The 21922-nt window shown below is 34.8% G+C and overlaps 1 protein-coding gene across 10 annotated transcripts in view; it reads left to right on the plus strand.

The window, feature by feature from the left end:
• Positions 1-18377, plus strand: part of LOC111867958 (CUGBP Elav-like family member 4) — a 239562-nt gene extending 221185 nt beyond the window's left edge. For all 10 annotated transcript variants that reach the window (XM_023858205.2, XM_023858213.2, XM_023858209.2 and 7 more), the window contains one exon: positions 11113-18377. The gene's annotated coding sequence lies outside the window, so the exon portion shown is untranslated. The remainder of the gene's footprint in view (positions 1-11112) is intronic.
• The last annotated feature ends 3545 nt before the right edge of the window (positions 18378-21922 follow it).

Consider the following 21922-nt stretch of genomic DNA (forward strand, 5'->3'; position numbering starts at 1 on the left):
ACATCTCCTGCTCTGCCACCAAATACAAGGATAAACTGAAGCTTGGGAGCTTTGAAACTGGAAGCAGTTTTCATTTCCTTGAGATATATGTGTGTGTGGGATGGCATTTATTTCCAATATGGAAATGTCTCATCAATATTAAAATATATTGGGGAGAATATCTACTGTTGTCACTCATTATGTTGACTTCAACTAGAAACCTCATTGCTGCAATACCATTTGCACTCACTGCTTCTCCAGTCAAATGAATATTGTGAAGGTTTGCACAGATCTTAAGCCTAAAAACTACTCCATGCTTCCTTTAAACTCAGTCTTGGGATCATTAGATGAATCCTCACAACACTCACATTACAGCAAGTCTTGAAAGAGTGATATGACCCTGTCTTTAGTCAGAGATAAAATCATAGGCACATGTATCTAATTCATATCATTCATCCACACAGTTAACAATATTTCCATATCTTCCAAAGTATCATCTTTCTCCTTCATAATATGCACTTCACTTCTGGGGCTTATGTTTAAATTATTATAGTTGTTTGCTTTACCAGCTATACAGTTTTTAAAAGTAGTTTGGAATAAATGCAATAGATGTCATTTGCATACTAAGCGTTTTAAGTTCTTGTTTTAAAACAATATATCAGATATGAAATGACATAAAATGAAGTAACCATCCACCATATTTTAAATGCATTTTACTGAAACAGCAAAATTTGGAACTGCATAAATTGGAGAATACCTGTAATTGCAGATTTTCATGTCTGCAATAAAATATTTAATTTGAGAAATTTTCTCAGGCATTCAACTTTTATGTGTTATATACTGTTGCTGCAATAATTTGTTCATAGTTATCAAAAAGTATGCTAACATTTCCCATGATTTTAACAAATCGGTTTGTTCTACAGATAATTCTCTAGACATGTAGTTAGCAGGTGCTTGGTTTGAATCTTGGTTGGGGCACTGACTGTATTGACTACAGTCTTTCATGGTTCTCCTCAGTCCCTCATAAGAATTCTTGGATAGCATCTCGATCAGGCCACAATTATATTTTCCAAATCCTTTCAAATTTATCAGTCTTCCCATTAGCCAAGGCTATGTAGTATCAATACTGAAAACATCGTTAAATAACCTACAAAAATAATTAACAAGCCACATACTTTGCTTTTAATATTTATATTTACAAGGCAAGAAATAGTAATTTATTTTGGTCCATTTTTGTAAACATTTTAATTCTGAAGTTTAGGAACTGGTCCTATTAGTTACATTGCTTTAAGTGGCATATGAGACAAAAAATGTAATCCAGTTCTTCGCCTAGAGACTGAACACTGGTTACAATTCTATGGTCATTGCCGGCTTAGTTCTTGCCTATAGGTGACCTTCCACTATAGAACTTTCCTCATATACCTATGTAATGGTTTTTCTCTGTAAGTGTGTATAAGTCTTAGAATAACACAGTTAAGTGGTGGTGATGGTGTTTTAAGACACTAGCTTTCTTTGAACACTTGTTAGGACTGCACAGACAATACTGTTTAATCTGGATGATGCTGGCTGCAGCAAATTAGTCTCACTTGGAGGTTATGTTGTGGTTGTGGAGTCAGTATTGTGTTCTACCCTTCATGTATAAAACTTATCCTTACAGTATATGGTTAAAGAGACTTGTCTACACAGTAACTAAGCAGCTGGTATTTTAACTGTCAAAATTAATTTTGTGAAATAGAATTGAATATTCATTAATATAAGTGTATCACAACTCAAAATAAATTATTTTCTTCAGTTGAATGGATGAATCTCAATATTGTCATATAATAGGGTGTAACACTCAACTCGTGACTAGACTTTACAAATCATTGTCACACACAGACTAGCATTCTCAGTCTGTTACAGTCTCCACTAGTAATATGCTTGGTAGTGGCGTCCATCGGTGGACATTCCTCTTCCTCCGAGTTTCCCATCGACTCCCAGCCTCAGCTACCAGCTTCTCACAGCAACAGCTTGCAATAACTGAACTGCAGCAGTCCTCTATCTAACTCACTGTTTGACTCACTCACTAACTCACCAACCAACTGCAACAGCTAAATGACTGTGCTTGTAACATCTCAGCAGGGACCACACAGAAAACACCATTCCTCAGTTGCTGTTTACGGGTTGTTGCCTAGTAACAGCTGTTGTACAGTTGGTCATTTCGTGGTCGTTGCTTAATGTGAACTCAGCATGCTCTAGAACTAACTCTAATAAAATATTATTCTTCTTCTTCTACTATGGCGCAGCAGCCCAATGTCGGGCCTTGGCCTCCCTTATCAAGCCCCTCCATTCCTCTCTGTCCTGCACTGCTCTCTTCCAATTCCTTACACCCATTCACTTCTTCGCATCTTCCACCGCATCAATCCATCTAGTTCTTGGTTTCACAGCACGTCTCCTACCATCTATTGTACTACATAATATTTTCTTTGGGATAGGCTCCTTATCCATTCTCTGTACATGCCCAGCCCATTTCAGTCTTTTAAGTTTTATCATCACCAAGATCTCTGGCTCCTTATATAATTTGTATAACTCTTTATTATATCTTATTCTCCATATCCCATTCTCTTTTATTGGTCCATAAATTCGTCTTAGGATTTTCCTCTCAAATGAATTGATGACTGATTCCTCTTTCTTGTTTAGCATCCAACCCTCACATTCATAATAAAGCACCGGTCTTATCAGTGTTTTACATACTTTTGTTTTAATCACTCGGTATATATCCTTTAATCTAAAGACTGATAGTAACGAGAAATATGCATTATTTGCTAGTTTTATTCTTCTTGTTATTTCATGATTTTCCTCTCCATCTTTGTGGAATTTCGATCCTAATTATATGAAGTCTTCAACGATTTCTATCCTGTCCCCTTCCATGTTAATTTCTCCAGTTTGCCTTGGATTCCTTCTGGATTGTATCAGCATTTTGGTTTTATTTACATTCACCTCTAAGCCAGTTGTTTTTGCTATGGTTTTTATTTCTTTATATGTCTCCTTCATTGCTCTTAGGGATCTCGATACTATAATAATATCATCCGTATAAGCCATTATTTGCGTTTGTTTATACACTGTTCTGTTCCTTGTGTCTACATTACATTTCCTCACTATATATTCCAATACAAAATTAAATAGTGATGGTGCCAAACTATCTCCCTGTTTTAATCCTTGATTTGTCTTAAAACATTCCGTTAACTGGTTCTGGATTTTACTTGATTGATTGTTTCTGTCACGGTTAAGTTAATTATTCTACTTAGTTTTGTTGGAATACCAAAAGCAGGCATAATCATCCTTAATTTCTTCCTTATTATTGTATCATATGCTTGTTTAGAATCTATGAAGCATAGGTAAATATCTGTATTGAATTCCCAGCATTTCTCCATTATTTGTCTCAGGGTGAATAAAATTGTCTATTGTTGACCTATTGGGTCGAAATCCTGATTGATATTCTCCTATTATTCTTTCTATATATGGATCCAGTCTCTTTTTTTTAGTATCCTTGTTAAAATTGTATTTGCTGTCGGTAGTAATGATATACCTCTATAGTTACTACATGTTAATTTATCCCCTTTTTTAAATATGGGACATATAATGCTCTTTCCCCAATCTTCTGGTATCTTTTCTTCTTCCCACTCTTTATTTATAATTCTGTGGAGTGCTGTTATTCCTTCTTGTCCTCCTGCCTTCAATAATTCTGCTGGTATGTTAGCTCCCTCTGGTGCTTTATTCAGTTTTTGTTCCTTTAATGCTTCTTCCTCTTCTTCCTTTGTTTGAGGCTCTGTTATCTCTTCCTCTTCCCCTTCTCCATCGTCTATATTTTCTTCTTCGTTGTCCTCGTTATCTTCCATATTCTGATTTTGATTTAATAATTGTTCAAAATATTCTTTCCATGTATTCATAATCTCTGTTTTATTATATATTAGAAGCCCTTTTTTGTCTCGGATAAATTCTGTTCTTGGTTTGAAACCTTCTTTCATATATTTGAGTTGACCAAAGGCATTTTTTTGTTTTGTTATTTTTGAAGTCTTCTTCCATTTGCAGTAATTGCTCATTTAGAAAGGCCCATTTCTTTTCCCTGCAAATCTTGTCTGCTTTCCTTCTTGCTTCCTTATACACCTCATTTCTTGCTCTTGCTGGTCTTTCCATATATTCCATATATTTCTTATTCTTGAGGTTTATACTCTCCCTACATTCCTCGTCATACCATTCTCTATTATCCTGGTTCTCTTGATATCCCAGAGTCCTCTCAGCTTCTGTAATTACTGCGGTTTTAAAATCTACCCATATCCCTTCTACCGTTACTTCTTTATTTCCTCTATTTTCATTCATTTCTTTAATTATATTTTGAAATGCTTCTCCCTTATCACTCTCCATAATCTTGTCAATATTAAATTTCTTAAATTTCTCATACTGCTTAGATCTTTGACAACTTATTTTACATCTGTATTTAACCTGTACTAAGTAATGATCACTATCATAGTTGGCCCCGCTTAATGTTCTTACGTCCAGGATATTCATCGCAAATCGCTTCTCTGTGAGGACATGATCTATCTGATTGAAGGTTACCCCATCCGGTGCTGCCCATGTCCTTTAATGTATATTTTTGTGCAGGAAGTATGTAGAGCTGATGATCAAGTTCTTACTTTCTGCAAAATCTATTGATTTTATTCCATTATGGTTGGTTGTATCATGTAAACTTTCTGTCACAATTACTCCTCTGTATTCCTTCTCTTTACCTATTTTGGCGGTAAGATCCCCTACAATAACCTTTATATCATTACTTGGTATTGAATCACACGTCTCTTCCATTTATTGATAGAAACAGTCTTTGACCTCCTCTTCTTTTTCTTCTGTAAGTGCGTGCACATCCTTCAGCGTCATATTGAAAAATTTCATTAAGTGCAAATTCTTTCACTTATTGGTTTAAAGTCTATTATTGCGCTTTTAAATTCTCGTTCTATTACAAAGGCTACACCAAATTCCTTATTGCCTTCTGCTTTACCACTGTAACATACAGTATGTTTCTTTAAGTCCATGATTCCTTTACCCAGCCATCTAATTTCCTGTATGGCTGTGATTTTAATATTGTACTTATCTATCTGTTCTAGTACCGATTTCATGGCACCCGGTTTATTGAGGGTTTTCACATTCCATGTACCTAGAGAGTAGTCCATATTCTTTGCCAAACGTTGTCTTCCAGTCTGTTGAGGTTTCCAAGGCTTGATTCCAGGTTTTGAGACATTTATATTTTTTTGCGGTGAGAGGTCATCAGCCTCTCGCCCAACGCCCAACCTGGAGGACCAGGGTATCTCTTTTAGTCTGGGTCATCCCCTTCAACCTGTCCGGCATGGGTGGCCCTACCAATAGCTATGCTACCACCGACATAGCTCTCAGGGTCATTTGACCATGCAAGCCCCTCCACTACTCATAATGTTGTATTTTAGCGTCCTGTTGCACTGATCTTCGTACATTATATGTAAGCAGTGTCCGTCTTTTAGTGCACCCAATTTTACTTATTACTTCACAACATGTTTCGGCACTACAGTGCCATCATCAGGTGCTCCATTTACGTCAATCTATTTCATTGCTTGCCATGACGTCATTGTAAAATTTAAAAAGTATTTAAAATATTCATCAATTATAATAATGTATATGTATATACTAAAAACTTGTTAAGATTATTTATCTTATCTGTTCCAATGCTAACACCGCGCATAGTTTCACCACTATGGGAGTCGTTCCTCTTATTCTCAGCGTATAACGTGTGTCATGTTGCGTGTTCCCTGTCTGGTTGCGGGTCTGCGGGTCTGTTTCATAAATTTTCGTCCTAACTAAACTTTTATCAGTATCTATCAGTGTCTGATTTCCTCACATCATACTTCTCCTCTTCTGTTTCGCTGTGCATCTGTACTGTCTAAAGTTACCCATAAATAGCTTACTTGCCCTTGTACAATTTGCTTTTGCATCATCCATCTCTCACTCATCTTTTTGGTTTGCCTTTTCCTTTAAAAACATTATTTTTGACTGAAATTAAATTTAAGACTCTGGCCTTTACTGTATTTATCAGCTTGATCTAGTCCTTCCTGCAAACTTCTGAAAACAAAAGGTGATGTCACAGTAACACAGGCATGGTTACATTTGTAGTCCTTTTTGCTTATGAAACCAAAATATCATCTATAAAATTTTTGCAGTTATGAACATAAACCTCATCTCATTTCTCCTGTTAGAGTTACAAAATCTGTCACTTTCTCACCATGTCTCATAAAATTTACATAATTTAACGTGTTATACAGTAAAGCATTTTCTTACACTGTCCTTGTGTTCTCATTTTATACTACAGAGCTTCAATACTAATTGAATCAAAAGATTTTTCAAAATATGAAAAGTACTTGTAAATTCAACCACATCTGTTTGTCCTGGTATCTTTCTTAGCTTATTCTTCAACTCTGAAGATGGAGGTGATATGGTCCTCCAAAACTTCGGCTGACTTTCAACTGATTACATGGCATTATGTCCCAGAAGATAGTACTCTTTATACTTACCGCTGTGAGAACCTCAAATCCTACAGTGAATTGCTTCAGTAGGTACTCAATAAAGAAGTGTTCTAGCTCTGTATCTATATGATCTGGCCGCCCCATTTTTACATCACGAAGACTTCTAAAGTCTTCCATCAGACTCTATTACTGCAGTTATAAGGTTGGGAAGTCTGTTTTCAGAATAATCTCCTGTCTGGTTCTGTTGATAACAAAATTTAGTGTTAGATTACAAGACTGCAGGAGAGGAAAGCATGCTTGAGGAGCAATTAATAAAAACTTTCAAGAACAGCATGTCTAATGGGACAATAAATGCAGGATTATAATAGTCATGCTTTATATCTGGCATATGCAGTTTTAGTTTTCTCAACCTAAGTTTTCTGTTGCTCATATATCTTTACTTTTTCCCCTGAAAAATGGCTTTAGTGCTTCCCAGTATGTTCGGTTAAGGAGTTTTGTAGATAGTTTAGGGGACTGCAAGAGCAGCATAGTATAGGTTCATTTGTTAATTTGCAGCTTCTCTGTGTCTACCAATTAAACTGCTTGGTTCTGTACATCAAACTTGAGGCCCCATATCATGAGACATGTTTTCTTCAAATGTAAGGATTAAAGAGACACAATAAGACATTCAGATTCTAGACTGGAAGATTCTACCTACCAAAATTCTTTAAATTTACTGAAGTTCAGGTTTAACTCAAATTGGGATTTTATATCCAGAGACAAAGAATTAATAATGTCAGGCTCCTTTTGTACATTACTTAGTAAATAGGTTCCTTAAGTTATTGTGAGATTAAATTCTTGGAAATACATAGACTAAACATAATTCATTGTTAGCCTTATCACATGGTACCCCTAGACTAGTTTGCAAAGATTTATTTGACACATTCAGTTAGGTCATCTAAAACAGTACCTTGGCATCAGGTAACTGTTCATTGTAGTATCAGAACAGATCCTTATGCTGCTGGCTACGTTTCTGATACACTGTTGTCTTGCCAGGAGGATCATAACATTTAAGCAAAAAACAGTTGGTATAAGTAATGAATGATAAGGGTTTCAAGTATGACCCATAGCAAGTGTATAGAATAATACTACACTATATGCACTACAAACTCTTGTTAATATGACAGTGCTCAGAGCTTTCTGTTGAGTCTGATTTCCCATTATATTATGCCAAGATTTTACTTACTTTCTTTCATAAAGAGATTAGTAATAAATGAAATGAATGGCTTGTTTGTTGTTCTATTAAAGACAACTTCTTATGAACAGAGTGAGATTTGAAGTTCTCATGGTAGATTTCCTTGAAGATTACTGTCATTTAGGACATGACACCCAGTATGGTATATGTTTACTGATGTTTCTGAAGAACAAGGTGTCTCCATCTTCAGGGTAGAAGGGTGAGCTGAGCATAGAAGCAAAATTGTACAACAGAAGGAAAGAGGATATCTGGGACCATGCTCCCTGAGTGAGCCAATAAATGCAAGACAGGATCTCTTACAATGGCAGACACAATTCTGAAAGTTTCTCCATACATTTCCCATGAAATAAATCCCTTTCCTATTCAATCATATAACGACTAGATGAAGAGAGCATAGAATTTACTGCTTATCCTAACCGGTCTGGTTGGTCAGTATCTGATACTTGGCTTACAGAGCACAAAATAATCTTGAAAAACATTAATAGTTTTGGTAATACTTGTTTAACAATTATAGAGTAATTTTGTAAATTTTATATCATAATATTACTATATACTTCTTCATATATACCACTTGATGTATCATTAATTATAATCTGCCAACCTTAAATTCGCTCTTGTTTAGCTCATTTTCACCTTACAAAACACATAATATAATAATAGTGTTGTGAATATCACAGAGATATTGATGTTTTTGTAACTCATATGTCACATAAAATTACTAAACAAATTGTGTGTGGCTGTAGTTATTTACAAAATAACTGTGACACAGACTGGGTTACTATTTGTGACAAGTTACAACTTGCAGTTTATTCTGTGTTGTACCTTAGAAGACCCACCAAAATTAAAATCAGACCTCAATTTTTTAAGACTTTCTGTATATGAGTATCTCTTGTATATTATTTAGATATTGGCTGCTTGAGTATGAAATTTTGCTAAACTGATGTGGAACACAAAACTCATCTCCCACTGTGTAGAACTGAATGTTAATACTGTGGCTAAATTTCAGCTGACTGTGGAATGCTTCGGTCTGCAGCTTGTGGCTTAAATATGTCAGTTTATTGTTGTATTGGTGTAAATATATATTTGTCGGATAAGTCATAAAATGTTGTGAAATCATGTTGGGCGTTATTTTTACATTAAAAATAAAATGTTTCATATTCTTATGTTATAATTTCTTTTATTTCAGATTCAGAATATTAAGCAAGAAACAAATTTGTTTGATATCATTGTGGAAAATCAAATCTATTAAATTAGTTCTTCACCTCAGTAATCAGTTCTCTAATAGCAGTGTTGTGATATAGTAATATCAGAAGCTTATGAGAAACATCAGATGATAGTTCCATAGGGATGTCTACCTGTGAGCTCTACTACTTCATGCACTACTGTTACAGAATTCTTTCAAGGCAGATATATGCTACTTATCAAAATGATCAGAATATTTTTGATTTGTTTTACAGTTTAAATAATGGCAGTCTCTTTTAAACAATATAATTTTATAAACTTTATTATGCTAAAACTTCAGTTTACATATCAAAATAAGCAACCAGTACCAGCTGCTATCCCAATAAATGCCAGTGCAGGTACTGTAAAACTGTACAAAATATTTTAATGTGATTACTTATGCTGCAATGTTTGCATATAAGTAATTTTGCCACCTGTTATTTTTACAAATGTATGAAAATTTGATTATGAATAATGCACTATTTTTTGCCTGCAGTTTGTGCTTATAACAATTAAATGGAAAGTTTAAAATTGAATTTTTTATCTGCTATGGAAATAAGTGCAATTGATGGGAAGCACAAATAGAAGTGAGTTTACATATTTTAGACATTACACAGAAAACGCCCTTTTTATATTAAAAAACAAACCAGCAGATAATTTCCAGATATTTAAAACATTTGTAATACACACTAAGAAATTATGAGTGGAAGTGTAAGCTTGACAGACTTTATAATCGAAGGTGAAAAAACAGTTAATTACAATAACGCTGTTAAGTCAGTGCAAGTGCTAATACAGTTTAAAGCTCTTAGTGTTTTTACTGTTTCTTAATGGAAACATAGAGCATTTCAAAATTGAAAGTATTCTTTTTGAAGTATATATTATGAAATAAATTACCAAAATTTGCATTTTTAGTATAGAACTGAAATTGCATATTGGAAGTTCAGTTGTACTTCCATTTGAATGTATATAAATTAAAGATTTTTATCTGCATCACCATGTGTACTGATTTATTTTAAATGTTAAAAATTTAAAAAATTCCTTCAGTGCCTATGAAGTGAACCCTACTAGCAGTATAGGGATGCCCATTTCAATGTCATGGAGCACAGTGGAACTCGAAACTGTCTGTACATATCAGCTTAAACTTGTCATCCTGCTCCACACTCATCTATTCTGTTATCAGTACTGAAACAGAAGGTTCAGAATCTTTGTTCCCACTCCAAAATAAATTAGTATCTTTAGGCAAGAGTATTATCTCCACCATTTTTCATATAGTGCATCTTTGAATTATGGATGTTCAGGGTATAAAATTTCATTCTTCTGGAAAGTACAAAAAATAGCCATTAAATTCGTGATGTAGATCATAAATTTGTCACGTTCAAAATTCAGGATAAATATTAGATTTTTAAATGCAGATTACAAAACAGAAATAAATTCATCCAAAACTATTCCTTTTTAAAAATGATTATTCATTAAAATATTCAGATCACATATGCATCAGTGATATAGGGGGATATCTTGTGGCATGATTACTATTCTCATTTTGTTTTAGATGTCCATTGTATAACCCTTATGTAAAAAGGTTTGGAAAGAGGCCATCAAGTTCATGTGCAAGGAGTACACTTTAAGAGCATGGAAAGGAATTATATTTAACATAACCTTTGATGACAAGTCTCTTATTACANCTCTTCTATAATATGGGGATGTGCCATGTATAATTCTAAATGACTTTTATCATGCTAATTACATTGTCAAATATGACCATATTCATCATCCTTTGCATTAACTTAATTCCTAATTCTCGTGCCCATAGGTACTATGGCATCCAGTGATACAGTTTATCACAGAAAACTGTATATGTTTGTGATTAATTTAAGCATTATTTGCTGACTTGGATATGCAAACCAAAAAGGAGAGCACATGCTGTAGTCCCAAGTACATATGGGTTGGTACAAACAAGGCCTGTAGCAAATGTAGAGCATGAGATAGGAATTATGAGAGATATTAACATTTAATATTCATTTCAGGGCTAGTAAATATATTACAATATTTTGTGTTTATCATCATTTGCACCAAGCATTTCCTTTGAAAAATTCAATTTCTTGATTACTTGAAATAATACTCATCAATCTGTACTGACTAAATGAATGGAAACAGATTTTTCAGTTAGCCTTGTGTGGTGCAAGACAAGAGACCAATCACAGTACTTCAAGATGTCAGCATCTGAACCTGCACCAGAATACATCCAGGGCTACCAATCTTCCTTCCGATGACTACATCACTCATCATGAGTCCTACAGGATGTTTGGCGCCACTCTTCCCCTGAATCACAACTGTAGAAGTGGCAGTAGCGGTGACAGAGTGTGGAATCTTGACCCTCCCGAAAGGTGACAATGGGAGATGATTGCACACCACAACTCTACAGCTCTACAGCTACTACAACAGTCACCATAACTTTCTTCTACATATACACTGCTACAAAGCAACTGAAAATAATCATTAATGATGACTGGGAATATCTTCCCATTGCCAAGGATGGGGCAGTACATAAATCTCCATATACTTCCTGACAAGTATTAGCATTGTGGTGCAGGATTATATTAGACCTCCGGCCCACGGAACAAATTAGTCATCTAGTAACAAAATCTTAGTGTAGTGAATAGATTTTAAAGAAAGCTTCATATTCTTATCATTATTATATACAATTATTAATATAACTTAAGTATTTATTATACTAATATTTCAAGATAACTACCTGCAATGAGGTGAGTGACTTAACCCATTTTGCTTAGTACTTTAAGATGATGAGCATGGATGAATTATGAAGGTTATATTGGCTGTTGGCCTCTAGTTAAGACAAGGGCTCTGTAGCACAAGAATGGCTAGAAAGCCACCAGCAATGGTAAACTGATGACAGAAACAGGCTAGGGACTGAGCACACATATTTTGTCTGTACATGTGCATGCATGGCAGGAAAGTGTAGCATTTATGACTTGAAAAATTCCAAATGGGCTGTGATCTATCTACTAAATTAAAATAAAGGAAAGTAAATATGATGTGTAAAACTGTACAGGCTGTTTATGTCTTCTTGTTTGTTCGTAAAGTAAGCTGGTGGTTTGTTGTCATTTAAAAGAAAAGTAATGTAACTAACTCAGTGTTATTTTTGGTGTAATGGTCAGTATTCTTGGAATTTTAACGGTGCATAAACAAAATAAGAAACGAAGTAATGTTGATAATATGACAGTTATATATGTAAGGTGATTTATTTTTATTGCCAAAAGATGTGATGTTGATTACACTGTTGACACTCTGTCTCACTGATGCCTGTTTCTCTCATTTGCTACACAGATTGCTTGCATGCATGTCACATGTCTGATTGGCATGTCAGAATATATATAAACGCTTATTAGTTTGGTTAGTGGCAAGACTTGGGCTTTTGAGGAGGCCAACAGCCAATTGATAAATCATTCTTGATATCGTTGCCAAGTTGCACAAGTATTCACTGGGATTTTTAACTCCCTCCCCCCCACCACCCCATATGTAATTAATAACCTACAAGATGAAACAGTGTAACAATACCTAATATTTATAATGAAAATGATACAAAATAATTAATAATGTAATATTTCTACTACAGTTTTAGCAAATATTAATTCATAACCAAAATACCAAATTATTCATACATAAACATGAAACCATACATACGTAGTTTGTAGGTATTGCGAGCATACAAGGGTTAAAGTACATTTAGTAGTCTATAATCATAGCAACTCCCAGAAAGCCAAAGATAATAGGAGGGGTGTTTCTACTTTTTCTTTCATAAAATATTTATTCATATTTCATAATTATTTAGAACATGATCCTGAAGGGTATTTATTTATAGCATTACACCAAAGTGAGGAGTATTCAATGAAGGCCATTGTTATTGTTAAGTTACTGACTGACCAACTGACCAACAAGCTGACTTACTGGCTGACTGACCGACTGACCAAAAGACAGACTGGATTGGGTCTTATAGTACATTACTTGTATGGAGAAGCAGCTCTAGATCTAGGTGCACTTGAGACTTGCATCTTTAATTTAATTTAGTTTCATCAGTTAATTGCAGAGACAGGTAGACAGCAGGTGTCTTCAGAACAATCACTTCATCTCATATATCAAATATTTCTTAATTTTCTGCTTTACAGTTATGCTCAGACAAACTCACTCACATAGCAAATGGCCTACACATTTCCTTCACCTCTCCAAATACCATTGCTCGCTGTACTGACTAGTTGACAGCCTGCTGCCTGACATTTGTCTCTGGTACATGAGCCACATGCTTCTTCACAAACAGAAACTGTTTATAATATCTAGTCAAAAAAGCTTCTCAGCCGAGAATGGTAGTATATAGACAAAGGTAAAACAGAAATACTGTAGATTTGTAGGAAATGTAGTAATATATATTTAACTTATTAAAGAAGTAAACCCCAGAAGGACTGGATAAGAAGAATTGTATAGTTAAGTCTATAGCATTGACAGCCAGTATGCGCATAGAAAGAGCAGTGACATGTTGTAGATACGTACGTGTGCAATAGGAACACAACATGATCGACACATTATCTTTTTCTGTTGATGCATCTTTACTTAAAAATATAGTGCAAGTAACAGATAATATTAATGTAATTTATTTTTTGTTTAAGAGAGCTGTGTAATTTAGTGCAATTAATAACCTTGAAGAACATGAGATTAAAACATCAAAATCTTTATCAAATCTTGTTTTACATTGCTTTATCTCTACTTCACATTTGTTCTTAAATCTTTGAAAAAGAGCTTTTATTTAGTGAATTAATGCATTCCGATTATTTTCTAATAAATCAAACACATTCCCTTCAAAATAATTAAAAAAAAATCGACGAACTGGAAAAATGAGTTCAAAGAACATGTTAATGATGAGATTTCAGCATACTACTTGAGTTTTACTGATCAGCTGCAATTAGTGTTGGATATGTGCAATGGAAAGGCAGTTAATATAGTTTTGAAAGGGATAAGCAAGTTTAATTTCCTAGTCTTATTTCTAGTGCAGTAACACAAATGGTGCTCCTTGCAAGAGATAGTTAGTTGTCTAGCAAACATGTTGAAAGAGGTAGTTATTTGTAATTTAGATGTAATTTATTTTTTATTGATTCTAATTACTTTATTTATTTATTGCCTCACTTGGAGGTTTTATGAAAACTAGTGAGGAGCAAATAAAAATGGATTGTACATGGTTATCACCTATTAACGACAGCTTGCTAAGCCTTTTGCTACAACCAGCTACATATACATTAAATTATATTTTGATAATATATGCTGTATAAAATTATCTATCAATTGAGTACCTATCTATGGGATGTTCATTTTTTATACATATTTATTTTTGTTGTAATAGCTACCTATTGTCATTTTTATCAATTGGTGCCAATATGTGGTAGTGAAGTTCGTTTTGTTAGTTTCATGATAGTCAGTAGGGAACTGCACTTCAATAACTGTACGTTTGGTGTATCGGTTGTTCATATATCCTGCGTGCATATAGAGCTGCACAGGATATGATGGTAAAGCTTGAAAGATAGTGGAGAATTCCAAAAGTTTTGGCAGAGTCCCTTGTTTTCTTTCCTTGATTGAGGGAAGCATTTATTTAATACATCTAGTGTAAGTTAACTGTTCCATTCTTTTACTTTAAACACACGCACATATGCACATACATACATCATCATCACACATACACACACACACACAGTACACATATACATACACAAAATGTGCTCTCACAATTCCAACAGTTCAATTATTGCGCTGCCTTTCATGTATGACTTCAACATAACTTACGGATCTGCAAATGATAATCTGACCAGTGCGAACTTGTATGGGGGCGAGGAAAGACATAAATGGACATGAAAGCGCAAGGGAATGCAAGAACATTTTTCCACTTGTCTAATGATATGAAAATAAAAAAAACCCCCACTGCTATGAAGTGATTCTTGGATACAGGGTATGTTTTTTCAATTATTTGTGTAAATGTTTTTCTGTGAAACCAAAAAAAAAAAATGGTGTACTCTCTTAATAGATTTTTCACGAATCAAAGGAAACCTAGTGATCACTTTTCAAATGCTACGTTAGTGAAATATGTGCCGATCCAACAGGGGGACCCACAGAATTTCTGTGGATTTCTTTTATTATACATATTCTTAGCTGGAAGAAAGAAACCATAATCCACTACATACATACAGTGGATGTGCTGTTTGGGCCATCAAAAGGTCACCTATGTTTAAAGAGGCAGTCAGCTTCATGTAGCTTCCATTCTCTAAGGCATTGTTTCCAAACTAGTTTATCCGTTTAAAATGTAGATTGACCCATTTTTGGTTTAAATGCTCATTATAAAAGTTAAGATCTTGAGTTTTCTAAAACAATTTTAACACAGTATTTTCCATCCATGCTATGTATAGTAATATAATTCTGATAGTACATATATAATATATGCCATTTGTATGAACCCACTTTATGTTGTGTATCAGTCACATCGTAGCTGAGTTAAGCTCTTAATCACAAAACTTAAAAATAAACAAAAAAAAATACAAAACTGGACATGAGTGCAGGAGAGCACACTTCAAGACTGTCTCAAATTAAAACTATGTTGCAATGAGACTCGTCTGTCTCTCCTACCGAATCTGACTGGAACGCCCCTCTGAGTTCATTCTGATTGGTAGTAGCAGCAGCATCAGCATGGACTAAATAAGACAAGCTCGGCAAATTAGCCTGTTCCTTCTTTATTGCAGTTTATAATTATTATGATAATATATAAATATAAATATGTATGATATATACTATATATATATATATTTTGATTTGTTCTTGCCACCAACTGTAAGGCAAGGGGAATAGGGCAGATGTGTGGATTGAGATATGCCCTCAATTTGTAAACCATTTGCTAAGAGGTGAAGGTGCTGCAAATGACAATGTAGGGGAAAGCAGCTTAGGGACACAAGCTTTTATTGGTATTTGATTCACTTTGGGACCAAGCACTTGGTTTTTTTGGAATTTGAAAAATGAAATGCCATGTAGCAAATATGGAAGGAAATTTGTCCTGAAAGTTGAATATTGTTGACTTAATATGCTACAAAGTGGAAATACCTTTCACCTCTCAGCAAATTTAGGCTGAACTGTTTTGCAAAGTTTTTTTTAGCAACAGATATTTTTAAAAAAATATTATTAAATAATAAGGACCTGAATGGTCACATAAATATTCATTTAAGAAACAAGGATCTGGCAGTGAATGGGAAAACTGGTTATCAGTCTATTATGAAATCTGGTATACTGAAACTGGCAAATGTGAAGAATTTTTTCTTAGTCTTTTTTGTATTATTATTTTTAGTTTTATGCTATTTCCTCATAAATATACATAATATACCCCTTTAATAGGACATCATAAATGGAGGTGCATTCTCCTATCTTAGAATTTGTAATTTTAAACCATGTGAACACATGGTTGCTCTTAATCTGTACCAGCTATACTAATTCCATAGCAGAAGTGCAGATGTTTCATTCATATTTCTTTGGAGAGTGTCTTTCAAAGCCATTGTAATATATATGAGAAAATTATTGAAACTATTTCTAGTCATATACTTTTATTAATAACGGGTCTTTGCATTTAATGGACCCAGTATTATAACCAAGTTAGGTTTTGAAGGGTACTAGTATCATTGATTGCATTCTTCTGAAGCACTATCAGATTTCATACTGTAAAGTTTTTAAGTTTGATACATCTTCTAAACAGTACGAAGAAAGCTGCAGATGTGACTGGATATGAAGTGTGATCAATTCTAGTGAAGATGATTTGCAAGTAATTATTTCAACTTTAGTGTGGCAATTCATGAAACAGTATTAAATATATATCCATGATTTATCGTGGTCATATATAATACACAAGAAAAAACATAAAAATTAAAAAAAAAGTGCCATACTAGTTGCGAGGTTAGGTTGTGCTTGTGGTGAACTCTGATGACAGATAAAAGAAGTGTGAGAATGGCAGCAGCTAATTTAGCATATCAGTGTGTTGAGCTTTGACCTCTGCTTGGCAGAGGGCACACTTTTCATTTTTCATCTTCAAGTTTATGAGTCAAACAAGCAAACAAGAGGCCAAAAAGAGATATTAAACAAGAAATTAAATAAATATTTTAAAAAGGTGTGAGCTTCATTATATAAGCAAGCCATGTGGAACCTCTGTTGCATGCCAATTTGATTAGTTAATGGTAATGGTCTTATGTTATTGCAGGCTGGAACATTAATTCAACAGTGCTGCATTAAACAAATACAGTCATCAGATTGATAAAGGAGTGATTGATTATTCATTACTATTGAATATACTGTAGTTTCAGTATTAGGTTTTAATTTCACTTTACAAACAGGGCGATCATACATGAAATGTAATCACTGATTTAGGGCACCAACTATGATTTTCTGTGGATTACTCATTTATGGGCTGTTTCAGAATAAGTGTGTACTTGTGGAAAATAATTTATCAGTAGGGCCTGACATTGGCCTCTTTCTTGTCTCCCTTTTGAGAGCATTATAGAAAGATGAAGCTGCCTGAATATGAGACCAAATCAAGATACAACAAATTCAGATCAGAATGGTATGTCACATTTTTAGCACATGTTGATACAAGATAAAATAATGATGTAATTATCACAAAAAAGAATCCACAATATACTCGTATGTACAGAATAGGTTCTGTGGTGGACAGTCACCAAGGACTGCAAGAAGATGCTTTACTTAGTGCCAGTAACATACAGTACATTGCATGTATTGGTCATCCTGTTAATGATCTAAAAGAGCTCTGGCTTCCTGTTATTTTCTTTCTTAGTCTGTTAAAGAAACTTATTATATAATATATAAACATATAAAAAAAAATGATCATTAGTAAAGAGTCTCACCTAGATAGTCATCATAACCATAGCATAATTTATATATCCATAATTACCATCCGGAGGGCTGGATCATTGTGGTCTAGGGCGTGGGCCTGTATCTCTGGGTGTCCCTGGCTAGATACAGGTCAAGCGTATCTGTTTCATTTATTGAATTAATGAAAAATTCTTGTGGCTGCTGAACACCTCTTCTTGCTTTTAGACTGTGTTTAAAGGACAAGATTACAAGAATCATGAAATCTGGATTTGTCTCTAATGCAAGTAATAATAATAATAATACATTAATATAATTTATAGAAATATATGAATGGATTTAGTAGTATTCATTATTATTGCTATTATTATTCTCATTAAATTGTTATAGGTGGTCAAATTAAAACAGCTAAAAGCCATCTGGTGAAAAGAACTTGTTCAGCAACCCAGAAGGTACAAGAACTTTATAACAGAATTAAAAATAAAGTTGAAGAATAAAACTGAAAATTAGATGTTTTATAATATAATCCCACGTGTTATCCCTTTACAGCAGTGTTTCCCATATATTATCCATTTAATTTCAGGATATATTTAAGACAGATCTTATTGAAAATTATGCAAAGGTAATTAAAAAGGAAAATATGCTACAAGCCGGAAGGTTGTGGGTTCAAGTGCCAATGAGGTCATTCGATTTTTTCAGTTGACCTAATCCTTCCAGTCGCACTAGGCCCTGGGGTTTACTCAGCCTCTAACAGAAATGAATACCAGGAATTAACTAAATAATTTTCCTGGGGAGTAAACCACGGCCAGCGCGTAAGGCTGGCAACCTTACCGCCATCTTTGAACTGATTGTCTAGATGATGTGGGACCCTCAGTGTCTCACAACCCTATGGGCCTTCAGGACCTGGTACAGGGATAGCTTTACTTTTTTTTTTTTACTTTTACACATATGTTTTGCCATGACTTCATTTATGCAACATCTGCTCTTGTTTTTCTCTTGTTTTGGTAACAGTTCTAACCATCTAGAGGAAACACTCAAGGAGATAAAGTCAGCACAAGCTAATTAATTCCATGGAACAGAGCTGTTTGTATGACACTAACTCTTCGACTGGCGCGAAGGGTATTTAAATCCCACCCCTGTCCTGGCAGGTCCTTTAAACATTATTCGCTAAGATGCATGTGCTTACTTTTTTCTAAACAACTTCAACAAAAATTGGTTTTTAAAAATGAAATTTTCAGGAACTATTAAAAATACAATATTTTATGCAATAAATGTGTTTCCATACCTTTTTAGTAGTTTTTCTTCGTGTGATAAACATTGAAACATGAAAGTTTGCAGAGAGCCACACCACAGCTTGCACACATGACACTTGTTTCTTTTCTAGTCTTATACTTAGCACACACTCGACACTTTCTCATGGCACCATTCTTCTTATTGTTACTGGGAGGAACATGGACCTTTTTGTGAACTTTCAAGCCACCCTCTAGACGATTTTCTGGGTCTTTCACTGGTGGTCTTCTCAAGGTCGCAGGCGGAGGCGTGACTGCACTCGAGTCTGACGCAATAGATTCGTCATCCACTTCATTCCTTGACTGTTCTCCCTCTCCACACTGTTTGTTTTGTTCTGTCATTTTTTCTACACAGTCCAATATAAAATCGTTGAATTTGTAATTTCTCTTCTTGTATTTTTCTGTTGTGTACTTTTTGAATGGAATGAAACTATTCAATGCTGCCATTTGCAACAAGAAAAACACCAGTTTCTTTGTCCACTTTACAGTTTTGCGGGAGCAAGGATAATAATGCAGCATTTGATCGGCCCTGTCAACCCCTCTCATATGTTTATTGTAGTCCCCAATTACCTCGGGTCTGCATATTTTTTCTCCTTTGCGATTCGTTTTTGCAGATTCCACGATTTTTGCTGTGTGAAGAGTGGAGATAAGTTTGACGTCTCTTTTATCTCTCCACACCTGTACGAGAACCTGCCCCTTCCTAGAAAACACAGATTCCCCTTTTTTCAAATTTTTTACATCATTCTTTAGTTCTTTGGGAGCTCCTCTGTCCATTCTGAAGGTTCCACACACATAGGTATTTCTCTGTAATAACGTCTCACACAATTCTACACTATTGTAATAGTTATCCTGGTAGAGATGATACCCTTTATCTAGAAGCTGTGGCCCCAACAGATCGACAACTAATTCTTTTATAGGTCTTGATTTTCCGCAATAAATTTCAAAATTCCAAATATATCCACTTGTCGATTCACAAACAAGATAAGCCTTTATACCGTACTTATCAGGTTTATCAGGCATATATACTCGGAAGATAAGACGTCCTTTCCAAGCGATCATTCCTTCATCTATTGCAATTTCCTTTTCAGGGATATATGTGTTCCTAAATTTTCCCACTAATGAGTCTATAATTGGCCTAACTTTATACAGGCGATCTTCACAGTCAGCTGGTCGTGCATCGTTGTCAGCAAAATGAAGAAATTTTGAAATCTGTTGGAACCGCCGCAAAGACATCTTTTGTCCATACCATGGAGTGTGAAATAGGGGCCTAGTGGACCAATAGTCTTCAATTTCAGGGCGTTTGTCGATTCCTGTCATGAACACAATTCCTAAGTATGTCCAGATTTCATCTGATGTGACATATTTGTAATTGAGTTCTCGAGAGTGAGGAGCTAACTCTTGTGTGTTGAAGTGCTGGTGAGCATAGCGATTGGTTTCAGTTGTAATGTGAGTTACTAAGTCATCATCCAGAAAAAATTTTATCCATGAAAAGGGGTGCATTTTATGTGTTATATCAATTTTGATCCCGGAACTACTAGTAAATGGAACTATTATTGGTACAATGTCTCCGTACGTCCATGAGATGGGCGTGTCAGGCACCGCACTCGTGGTAGCTAAATGTTCATGATTACTGTCTTGTGGATCATTGTCTATTACTGTATTATTGTCACTATCAACTTCATCCAATTCAGGAATCATTATTTCATCGCCACTATCATCATCAGCACAAATCTCCTTCACAACACTTTCCAGCTGGTCTGTAGGAACATGCCGACACTTGCTGCGAGAAGCCATGGTGAAACTGAATGAATGTGAAATATTTTTTGAACTTTTCCTTCTCGCAGGGTTCTGACAGTAATATAGACCCCCACAAAGTTTACAAGGGTTCTTTACAACCATGCACAAAAACTATCATATATATGTCTTTGGTTGAAGAGAGCCAAGAGAGCAAATAAGGGAAGAGATTTTCAAAGCGTTAAAACATGCCAACGCCAGGGAACGGCTGGCATCGCCCTGGCGTTAAAACACGCCCGCGCCAGTCAAAGAGCTAATAGACCCACAGTTGGTCAGTAAATTACCCAGTTATGAGCCAAATGAATCCAGTCTACATTCTCGCATACTATTCTGCAGGATCAGTTACAGACTTGCTTGCAGACTTCGCTCAAAACCATCTGGAGGGGAATGAGTTAAATGATATCAAACTTGGTTAAAAAACAGAAAACACACAATGGAGTAAGAACCTGTGCAGTATAAGATATCAAGTTGCAACATTATTCATCAGGAGAAAGTTTCTCACCAGTGCCTGTAAAATAAGAACATTTCATTTACATCAATTCAACATCCCCTTACTGAAATGCAATGGATATTTGGACTATAACATATATAGAATACTTGTGTTTAGGAAAGCTGATGGTGGGTAAACTTGAAAGAAAATTCTGTTTCCATCAGAGATACTTTTATTCAACTTCATAACTTTCCTTACAACTTGTAATTGAAAGCTACACAAAACATAGTTTTCAGTTATATTAATGTGTTATATATATATATAATCATGTATTGAAAGCGGAAATGCTGAAGTGCAGTGGAACAATGTAAAAGAATGCGTGTTAGATACTATCAGTGATTTGGTTGGTAAAGTTGAGAAGATAGCAAGAAAACCATGGGTTACACAGGAGATGATGAGTAAAATGGAGGAGCGAAGGAAATGGAAGAATGTCAACAATGAAGAAGGCAGGAGGAAATACAGGAGACTGAGGAATGAA

The sequence above is a fragment of the Cryptotermes secundus genome, unplaced genomic scaffold (assembly GCF_002891405.2).
Source record: "Cryptotermes secundus unplaced genomic scaffold, Csec_1.0 scaffold337, whole genome shotgun sequence".
Classification (NCBI taxonomy): Eukaryota; Metazoa; Arthropoda; class Insecta; order Blattodea; family Kalotermitidae; genus Cryptotermes; species Cryptotermes secundus.